The 10,082-nt window shown below is 32.8% G+C and overlaps 1 long non-coding RNA gene across 1 annotated transcript; it reads left to right on the forward strand.

Annotated features, from left to right (window-relative positions):
• The first annotated feature begins 5,569 nt into the window (after positions 1-5,569).
• Positions 5,570-9,694, forward strand: LOC130636451 (uncharacterized). The gene is made up of 3 exons (XR_008982265.1): positions 5,570-5,618; positions 8,226-8,453; positions 9,038-9,694. It is a non-coding gene; the product is annotated as an uncharacterized LOC130636451 (long non-coding RNA).
• Positions 9,695-10,082: the final 388 nt, after the last annotated feature.

The following is a 10,082-nucleotide window of genomic DNA, read 5'->3' on the forward strand; positions in this document are numbered from 1 at the left end:
AAATGACTGATTAAAAAAAATAGTTCTAATATCAAGGTAAAAAACTGAATTATCAAGTACAGTTCAACTGTACTTGATAAAGATGCGGCACTTTGTGGATATATAACTTTATTAATGTTCAATGAGCATTTTTCTGACAGTAAATAGAGCTTTGTAAATGCCTTGTCATTTTATTTTATCTTGGGAAAGTAACATCAAAATGAACAAGCGAACGTCCCATTACTGATCGTCTAGTTTGCATTTTAAGGAATGCATTTTTGTCTGGTGGGTTCAAACCTAAAGAGGCGATAAAACGATAGTGTTTACCGGTACAAGTATTCCATAAATTGCCTCTTTTATTAACCTAAGTAACGTATTACTATCCTACAATTTTATATACTTCAATGTTTCTGTGCTGCAACAGTTCACTAAGAGCAAAGCAGTGATATTTTCTCTCTAAAAATTGAAAAAAATTTAAAGCTTACTTTAAAACTGTTTTTTTTTGCAAAATTATACCACTAATTGATTTAAATTGTGTGTATCGCTTTTATTTTTCTATTAAATTATGTCCATTTACGAATGTCACAAAACTGTCTCTCAATTCACAAGTTTTAAAGATCTATTTTCAACAGAAGGAGCTATTTTTATTAAGGCAAAGGTTCAATTTTTTATTCTTGTTTCTAAATTATTTTTCAAATGCAAAGATTACAAGTTTTGTTTTAGCTTCACGGTTTTTCCCTCCCAAGTTATTGTAAGGGAGGGTTTTTTAACCCAGTTGCAAAAACAAATCGTAAGCTTTGCTCACTCGTTTTAGTCTGGAAACGTAAAAATTAAAATACTAAAGAAAGCAAAATTTTCAGGTTTGTCAGGAAGCAGGATGTAAGGCGATAAAATCTCCCAAAACGGGCTGTCAAACCTATTCCAGACGAACTTCTTATTTTGCTTCTGTAGAAGTCAGGCACGATTTTTATTTTGATAAAGGGAGCGTTAAAAACGGGGTGGCAGTCTAGGAAGCTAGTGCGCATGTATTGCCGGTCACCGTGTGAATTCCTCCAACAGACTTGGCTTGAACTATGTTCCACGGTATGATCTGCTGTGACGCTAATTTTTTTAAAAACGTAGCAAATTCTCTTATCACAATGTTACTTTGAAGCAGAACGTGGATAGGGCGTAAGCATTTCGCGCGATCAAAATTCCACAATGTACTCAAACCACATGTCTTCCTTCAATGCACGGTGTAACTTGTTGATGTGCGACACATTTGAAAGAAAGGAACATGTTCTAACTGGATTATGGAATGACTTAAATTCATTCTTACAACAACAAACACATTTTGTCTGTTGTTGTGAATGGATTCAAATTATTTCAAATATTCAGTTAGAAAATGTTTCCTTCTTTCAAATATTTCGCATGTCAACAAGTTACACTGTGCATTGAGGGAAATTTTAGGATTTTTTTTTTAATTCTTAATAAAAAAAACGACATAAAAATTGAGTAAGACCCCCGCCTTTTTTATTTTTCTTGTTGTCAACTCGGCACTTTATTCGTAGTTGCATCCAGGATTTGGAATCCACCTGTTTCTTATTTTTCTGCTTACTCACACAGAGCGACTGAGATTATTTCGAATGCCAGTAACTGAGACTTTTGAGACTATTTCGATGCTACTTAGAGTGACTGAGACTATTTGAGACTATTTTGATTGCGAACGAACGATGCTTACTGAGAGTAACTGAGACTATTTATTTCGACTGCACGGCATTCACATTTCGATTTTGGATAGATGTATACGAAGACTCATTAGTTTTTCACACATTATTTTATTATCGAGACTAATTCGATATGAGAAATGTTTGTTTTACCAATGGCGGGTTCGAACCACCGAATCAGTGATCACTCGTTTAGAGTGCAACGCGCTAACCAACTGCGCCACCGATCCCCTGTCAAATACAACGCAAAAGCTTATGCCGTTTAAAAATTTTGTTCCACGGAATAAGTTTTCAGTTCAATATGATATAAATTCAATGAGATATCGCATACATTAACGCGATAACAAATTGTGCCGCTCAGTTTAATATATCTTTATGATCAGAAGGAAACTTCATCTTCGATTTTTGTAAATAAGTTGCGATTATTTTCTCATGTTATGTTTTCCCCCGAATTTAAAACAAATAGTACCCTAAATGGCTAGTGTTATCTTTAAAATAAATGTTTACTCTGTGTAAGAAAGGATCATTGAGCCAAGTGGGACTCGAACCCACGTCGGAAATGTCTCCCGCTCTACCAACTGAGCTACTGGCTCCAGTTAAAACATTGACTGACCAGAATCAAACAAGAGACAATGTGCGTTACAACAAATGCGATTTTAAAAAAATATATAATCTAATCATATGCGATCTACAAACCATTTAGCTATTGTCCGGTATGACATTAGACTTGCATGGATATTTTATTTCAATCTTTAAGTTTACTTTCTTTTTCATTAAGAACTACGTTGTTAGTGTCACTTGTTTTGAAGTTATTTAGTTCACATCCCAACTTTTCGTCAGTGTTACCATCAAGGGTGGTCAGTTCCTTAATGTTGAAAAGGAGACGACATCTTTTCCTTTGTTTTCCGTTAGAATCTTAAATAATTTTTGAGTTTTTTACCAATTTTCAGAGGCGACATACTATTCACAAATCCACTGAGCGAATATGATGTTCCTAAATTATATATTAGTGAATGTTATTGGGCATGCGCACACTTTCTATATATATTTAATATAGGACCGTAAAATACTAACAGAACAAGGCAAAGTTTTGGTTTCAAGATTCTTCTTTCTTTGTTTTGTGGTACTTCTAAAAACAATTTGCTCTTATCTGATCAATATGACTACAAGTTATCTGCTGGATCTATTTCCTTGTTTAATTTCTCGTATAAAGATTTAAAAAATCAAATAAAAATTTTGTATTATCATACATTACCTTTATTCCTGGCCTTGATCGTATTAGTTTTGCTATGAAAGTCGATAGACGAAGCAAATACAGAGAAGTCGTCTATAGGTAACAATGGATTTTATATGCATCGAATTTATATAAATAACTTAGAATGTACAACAACGACTTCCCTTTCATCACCAAAAACAACAAGTTCAGAGGAATGGATCTGGCCAAACTCTAGCGCATCGGAAATACCGTAAATATGATCCGTCAAAGCTGAATTATATTCACTCGTACTGGATAATCGGTTGCAAAAATATCCTTAACCTGGTCATCTCTTTGGTCTCGAAACAATCCGCTTACAGAAATTGGATAATAATAAAATGTTAGTATTCTGTAAAGCTCAGCTAATAATTTTTTATTGCTTTGCCTTTCACTACCAATACGTTCACAAAATCGTAGAGTTTTATACTTTGCGTTCACGATCATTCATCAGCGAAGCCTTAAAAGTATTGAACTGATTTAAATCATTCAGCTTTCTTACATTTGCTTGTATTCAAATTAGAACAGCATATCAGAAAGCAATTCTAAAGAAAAGACTACTTATATATACAGTGGAACCTCTGTAAAGCGGACATCTTCTAAAACAGACAAATCTTGTGGACAAACAAAACAAACTGTCCCGGATGATTTCCTAATAAACCCTCATAATAAATTCTCTCAAAAGCGGACAGTCTAAAGCGGTAACCTCTTTAAAGAGGAAACTTCTTTTAGGTCTGCGCGGTTATTTCTTCCAGAAATTTTTAAGATTTGAAATCAATTCCAGTCTTAACAAGTTTTTATATTTTTGTACCCTACTTCATAAAATGTCCAAAAACGTTCAATTTAGCAAATTTCATTTCTCAAAGCCAATATGTCTTTTAAAAGTGTTTCTTTGTCTAACTAGGGAGTGGGAGGGGGAAATATGGACACGCCTAATGGATTTCAGACTATGAAGTAGAATCTTTTCAGCGTTTCTTGACAAAAAAGGAAAACCTCTTCAAGAAGGACACCTCTCTAAGGCGGACAAAATCTCTGCTCCCTAAGTGCCCTCTTCAAGGAGGTTACAGTGCATTTCAAATCTGAAATACGTTAACACAGTAAAAAATCCTTTTTTATTTCATTTATGATACTACATCTTAAAGCTTGGTACCAGAAGAAGCGATTTTCACCTTATTTGCATTCTTCATCATGTCACAACAAATCATCCATCAGTGTGATTCTGGGAGATGTTACCTTACGTCTGAGACAGTTATGCAGTGCTGACAACGAATTTGATAAAAAAAGCTTTGGAATATATGAATCATCTTATATTGCGTGGACACAACCGAAAAAAAGTTCAGAGGGAGTTTTCGAAGGTAAAATGAAAATTTCGTGATGAAGCTCGATAACCGGTTATCAAGGAGAAACTGAAGAATTCAGTTATTTTCGCGATGTTTAATCTTAGAGGTACGAATGTAAAAGAAATTGTTAACTATTTTCTTCCAATTTTGCAACATAATCTTTCGTTAAATGAAACGTTTTCAGCTGTTTTAGTGGTATTAATGTTACAGTCAAAGTCTTATTTGTACTATTAAGTTTCTGTTTCAAGAAAAGTTAGTAAAAGATTAAAAAAAATTTTTTTTACCAAGTTGTTTGTTTGCTGTATGAATCTAAACATTTCATATTTTATTAAGATTCCGGGGAGGATTTCAAAAATCACATTCCCTTTGTTTGACAAAGAATGAGATATTAAAAATTATGAAATATTTGTTAGTTGCACTAAAATTTTAACGAACTTAAAAATCACATTTCAGCATGATAGTTTAACGAACGGAAAATAAAAGCATTCCGGTAATAACGTTAGACATTTTTGTGGGAAACAGGACAATTTATCTGTCAGTGCTACATTTGGCATACAATGCTTGTCTCTCAAATATAGATGAGTTGCGTGACATAATGTTTTGATTTTGCATCGAAAGGAATAGACATGCAAATGCATATTCACAGAAAAATAATAAAATATTACAATATTCGAAGTCTGCTCTTCAACAGAAAAGATGATAGAAAAAATTCCAATGCATTTTTAATCTTATATTCCTAAAAATCAACAAATTAGCGTAAATAGCCAATTAGGCCTACGAGGTGCTTTCTTTTTTGCCTATCTTGCGCGTAAATGGATGACACACACGACGAAATGGTTGCTACGGCTTAGCACCAGTACTATTCAATAACATGCCAAATAAAAGCGCAATTATCCATGGGCCTGGTTGGTACATAAAATAAGCCCATTATGTTTATATACATATATGGTGATTAGCCAACAAAATGTTTCTTAGAAGCGTGGTGGAAAATTTATTTAGTCCACTAAGATAGTATTTGAAGAGAAAAGAGCCAGCTTTATATCTCCCATGCCCACCCGTTTAAGGTATTGGGATATATTCCGTGTTACCTTTTTAATTTCACGCATTTTAAAACCCTTTGTTTTCAACTTCAGTAAAACAAATGAAAAAAAGAAGTTAACTTTATATCAATCTATTTTCCAGTACGCTTTTTGTAAAAATTATAGGAAACTCGGGACGAAGTTGGTATTTAATTGCTAATAGCAGGAAATTGTCGCGCTAATTAATCTTAGGTAAAAGATCATTAAAAAATACTTTTTTAAAATGTTGTGTACGTCGAAAAGAAGGTGAAAGCAATTTGCCGTATGTATGAATTTTTTCAGAAATATTTTTGTATGCAGTTATGTGTATATTTCATTTTTTATTTTAAGAAGTTTATAAAAACTAACTTATAACGAACTTATAACAATAATTTAAGTTTAAAAGTGAGAAGGTTCAAATCTGTTTCTTTCTTATTATTTACTTTATCACCATGAAATCTTTTTATAAGAGTTTTTAATACAAAGAAAAAATAAGTTTAGTGGTGATCCGTTCGATTTTTACTAACTGATCAATCTCACATAATGTGACTCTGGGTAAGAGAGGTAATTAAATGTTTGTCTCGTTTATCTCTAATCCGGTATGAAGATGTTTAAAGGGACTTTGCGTATGTAGACTTTCTTAAATCCATGCTAGCATGATTTTTATTCGGTCATTAAGTGACTCACTAAACAAGAAAATAGACATTACGTTTTGTTATAATTGCAGGCGTAAAGATTTTAATCATGATCTGAATAATTTAATTTAACAGAGCTCATGGTACCATGATAAAATACCTCCAATCGCTGTCCAAAAGTAAAGAATTAGATGTACTTTTATCTGAAATATTAGGAAAAAGCAAAATGGTCTGGTGATAAACAAAACGTTTGGAATATTTTTGTCATCCTCCATTTGGATTTACAGAAATGTTACAGCTTTATATTATAATATTGTTTTTAATTAGTTTCCATAATATAGATACAAAATATATACATATTATACAAGCTTCTTTAGTACGTACAAATTACATTCATACAATATCTCTACATTCTATAACACTATTGCTGACGGTTTATAAGTTCTTAGAAAAAAACTGTTGCTGAGAATAGAATGTAGATAAAATTTAAACCCTTAGGTATATATAATAATAATCGGTTCTTATTTTAAAATTACACATCAGCCTTCGCTATCACTTCTTCAATGATACGATTCCTTATGTTAAGGTTTCGGACGTCTTTGCGACAAAATGGACACGATTCCATTCTTTGCTTGCACTCTTGGCAGAATATATGGCCTTCTTCACACTGCAAAACAGGCATTCCTTTGCAGAAGCCATTTCTACATATTGGACATTCGAAGGCGTATTTTCTTTCAGGGTTGTTTGTCGAAATAATCTGCGGAAAACTGGTCTTTACCATTTGAATATTATTAAAATTCTCGTCAAATTCTTTTGCTGTTTTCGCTTTGTTCAAATTGCATTTCGATAAAGGCATTTTGACTGTTAGTAAATTAATTGCCTTTATAACATATTTTTCTACAGCCAGATCATACGGTGTTTTACCAGCGTTGTTTCGGCATGTAGGACTTGCTCCATATTTTAACAGCAATGAAATGCTATCTGTCTTTATCGCCATATTCGAGCATTGCAAGATAGCTAAGTGGAGTGCTGTATTTCCATTCCGATCAGCTAAATCCATCCTGACGCTACCATCTTGGCACAATATTTCCACCAAGGCTTTCAATGATATGTTCCCTCTAGGTATGCATTTTTTGCCCTTAATGGCCAACATCAAGGGGCTTTGATGCAAATTGTTCACGTAGTTCAAGCATGCTCCATGAGCAATGAGTACGCTAATGATATCTTTGTGGCCTTCATGGCATGCAAGATGGAGATATGTGTTGCCATCACAATCTTGTTCATCAATAACACATGGTGAACTTAAGAATTCTTTAACCACTTTTAATTTACCTTTCTTAATAGCTTGTCTCAACATTTTCGAAAGTATTTTTTCTGACTGACGAAATTTACCTTGGTGCTGATTTTATACAGTTTTTGAGAAGGGTAATTACAAGATAATAATTTCAGTTTTTGCAAGGGAATTTCTCAAATTGCATCATTTCAATAACGCTTAATTTCCCTCTTTTCTATTTGACATATTACACGATTCTAATTAATATGTCGTATATATCAATAGCTGTTTTCAAGAGGGCTGGACTAAGTGTTATTTGTTGTAACGATCTCCTGCTGCGCCAATAGGAAATTGGTACGAGTTGGATAGTTAACATAAAGCAACAAAAATTAAAAAGGACTTTAAAATAACGCTTTAAAAGAACTCCAAAATCAATTTTTATATGAATAGAATTACCTCGTGTTGTGATAAGGAGTAACTCTCAGTTTTATTCTGTAATAGCGTTCTTGTTTTTCTGAAACGGAAGTTAATTCAATTAACATGTAGTTAAAAAGTTCTGAGTGCAAAAACAAAAATGCTATTACAAATAAAACAGGGAGTGTTTTATAATTCCTAAAGCTTTTTTTTGTATTCTTTCCAATTCCACGGTGAGTGCAAAATTTTGTGAGTTGTTTTTTTATCGTAATGCAAGTATGATGTTGACATAACAAACGCGTTTTTGTTATTTTGTTATTTTGGTTTTCACTTTTAATAATTTCTTACCCCCGTCCCTGCTCTGAATGTGATTCTTTATAATTGTTGTTAATGATTCATATAGTAATTAATTCTAGCATTAAAACAACTTAAGGGGTGGTCTCCATTAGGTGAATTCTGGTCATCCGGACTCTAGCGATCCGAGTGGACAAGCAACTATTAATTTTTATATGCCATTGCGAAGTAAAGATTCTTCTGCAAAAAAATATTTTAGCACATTTTTTTTTAGCATAATATTTATTATTTTGATTCTGATTGGCTGTCAAAGATTTGTGTCGGCAAAAATCTCCAAGGATCGCTGATAAAGTTCAAATCCTTTGGCGATATACGCATGCTCACATCACAATCCTTAGAGTCCGAGCGGCTGAAATTCGCCTAACGAAGATCAGCCTTAACGTATGTGCAACATTCCTCCGCCCTTGAAAGAACATAACATAAAAGAATCTGCAAAACATATGTAAGTTGTTTAAAAAAATTAAATAAATAAATAAAATACAGCTAAGACTTTGTTGTTCCTCCAACAATACCTCTCACAAAGACACAAGAAAAAGCACAATAAGTATGTCATATATTTCTCAACAAGGAAATAAGAAAATGCTAAAGGGGAAAATGTTTATGCATTTTGCATGAAAATGTAAATCTCAACTTTCCCTTTTTAATGATAAGTGGTCACAGGTCTGCTTCTTCTTCGTCCTTCGTTAATTTGCGGTTTACAACACAATTAAATGATTAAAGCAAGCTACTGGTAATTCTAGGTGTTAGATAGAATTGTTTTATTTTATACAAGTGTATTATATGAGCAAACCAATGAAGCATAATATTTTTAAGTGGCAAAAGGTAGAATTTAAAAAAAAAAAAACATGCAAAACGCGACAATTCTAAACTTTAACTTCATTATTTGTAAACGAAAGCCTTTAAGGCTATATAGAGTTTAAAGTTTTATTATTTTTCGGTTAAAATTATCTCTCTTTTAATTGTTTCACTCATGTTCTAAGTAAGACATTAATAACAGTTTCACACTTCACCGTATTATCATACTAGGTACTTTCTCTCCATTGCCAGCATTCGCCGCAGTAGTTGAAATAACTTTAACTACCACAACAAATTGAAATTTATCAACCAATTAGATTTCGAAATACGTTTTCCAAATGAGTTTTAGAAGAAAAGTTGATGATAAAGAATAACTTTGTGTACAATATTTAAGGTAAACAATGGATATCTTATTATTGAGTATAAAATTGAGTGTAATGAGAAAAGAAAAGTGCTCAAATGGAGTAAACTAACAAACTGGTGGTATCAAACTAAATAGTGTCTCTTCATTTATGCAAGTTTAATTTTTTACGCTTATACGTTATCGGGGAAAAATAGTCGGAGAAAAGTAACTAAATTTTTTGCAAGTAACTTAATTTTTCCTCGACCAAAATTTCTCCCGATTATTTTTTCCCCGACTAGTACTTTTACCCGATTTTTTATACCCGACTAAGAATTTACCCCGACCTTTTTCTGTTATCCTAAACCTTTTTTTTTATTGTTACCACCATCATAAATAGCAAGGAAGATTACAAAAAAGGATCGGGGACATAAAAAACAAAATGGAAACAAGAAGAAACAACATTTTACTTATTCTCGTAGTTGTTTTTGTATGAAAAACATACATAGACAAATAAAAAAAATTATTCAAATTCCCTTGTGAGGTTATCTACATCAAAAATCAGTCGGGGAAAAGTAACTTTTTCAAAAATCAGTCGGGGAAAACTGACTTATTTAAAAGAATAAAGTGACTTAATTTTTCCCCGACTAAATTTCGGCAACTTTTTAGAACCCATAACTTGGTGAATCACAAGCTCGTTTGTACGGATAAGGTTCATAAGCCAAACCATCTATTGAAACTATTATTATTCTGAATATTTATACAGAATAGTTACTTCAGTGTTGGAAACACTGTTATCAAAGTGGGTCCTGTGTTCGGAATGTATACATTAAGCATACACCGACAATACCTACCCGATTTCCCTCACATGGCATGGCTTGACCCGTAGCTGTAGTAAAGGCACTTGCTAAACATGCCCATGCTGTGGACCGAACC

This window comes from Hydractinia symbiolongicarpus, chromosome 1 (assembly GCF_029227915.1).
Source record: "Hydractinia symbiolongicarpus strain clone_291-10 chromosome 1, HSymV2.1, whole genome shotgun sequence".
NCBI classification, from domain to species: Eukaryota; Metazoa; Cnidaria; class Hydrozoa; order Anthoathecata; family Hydractiniidae; genus Hydractinia; species Hydractinia symbiolongicarpus.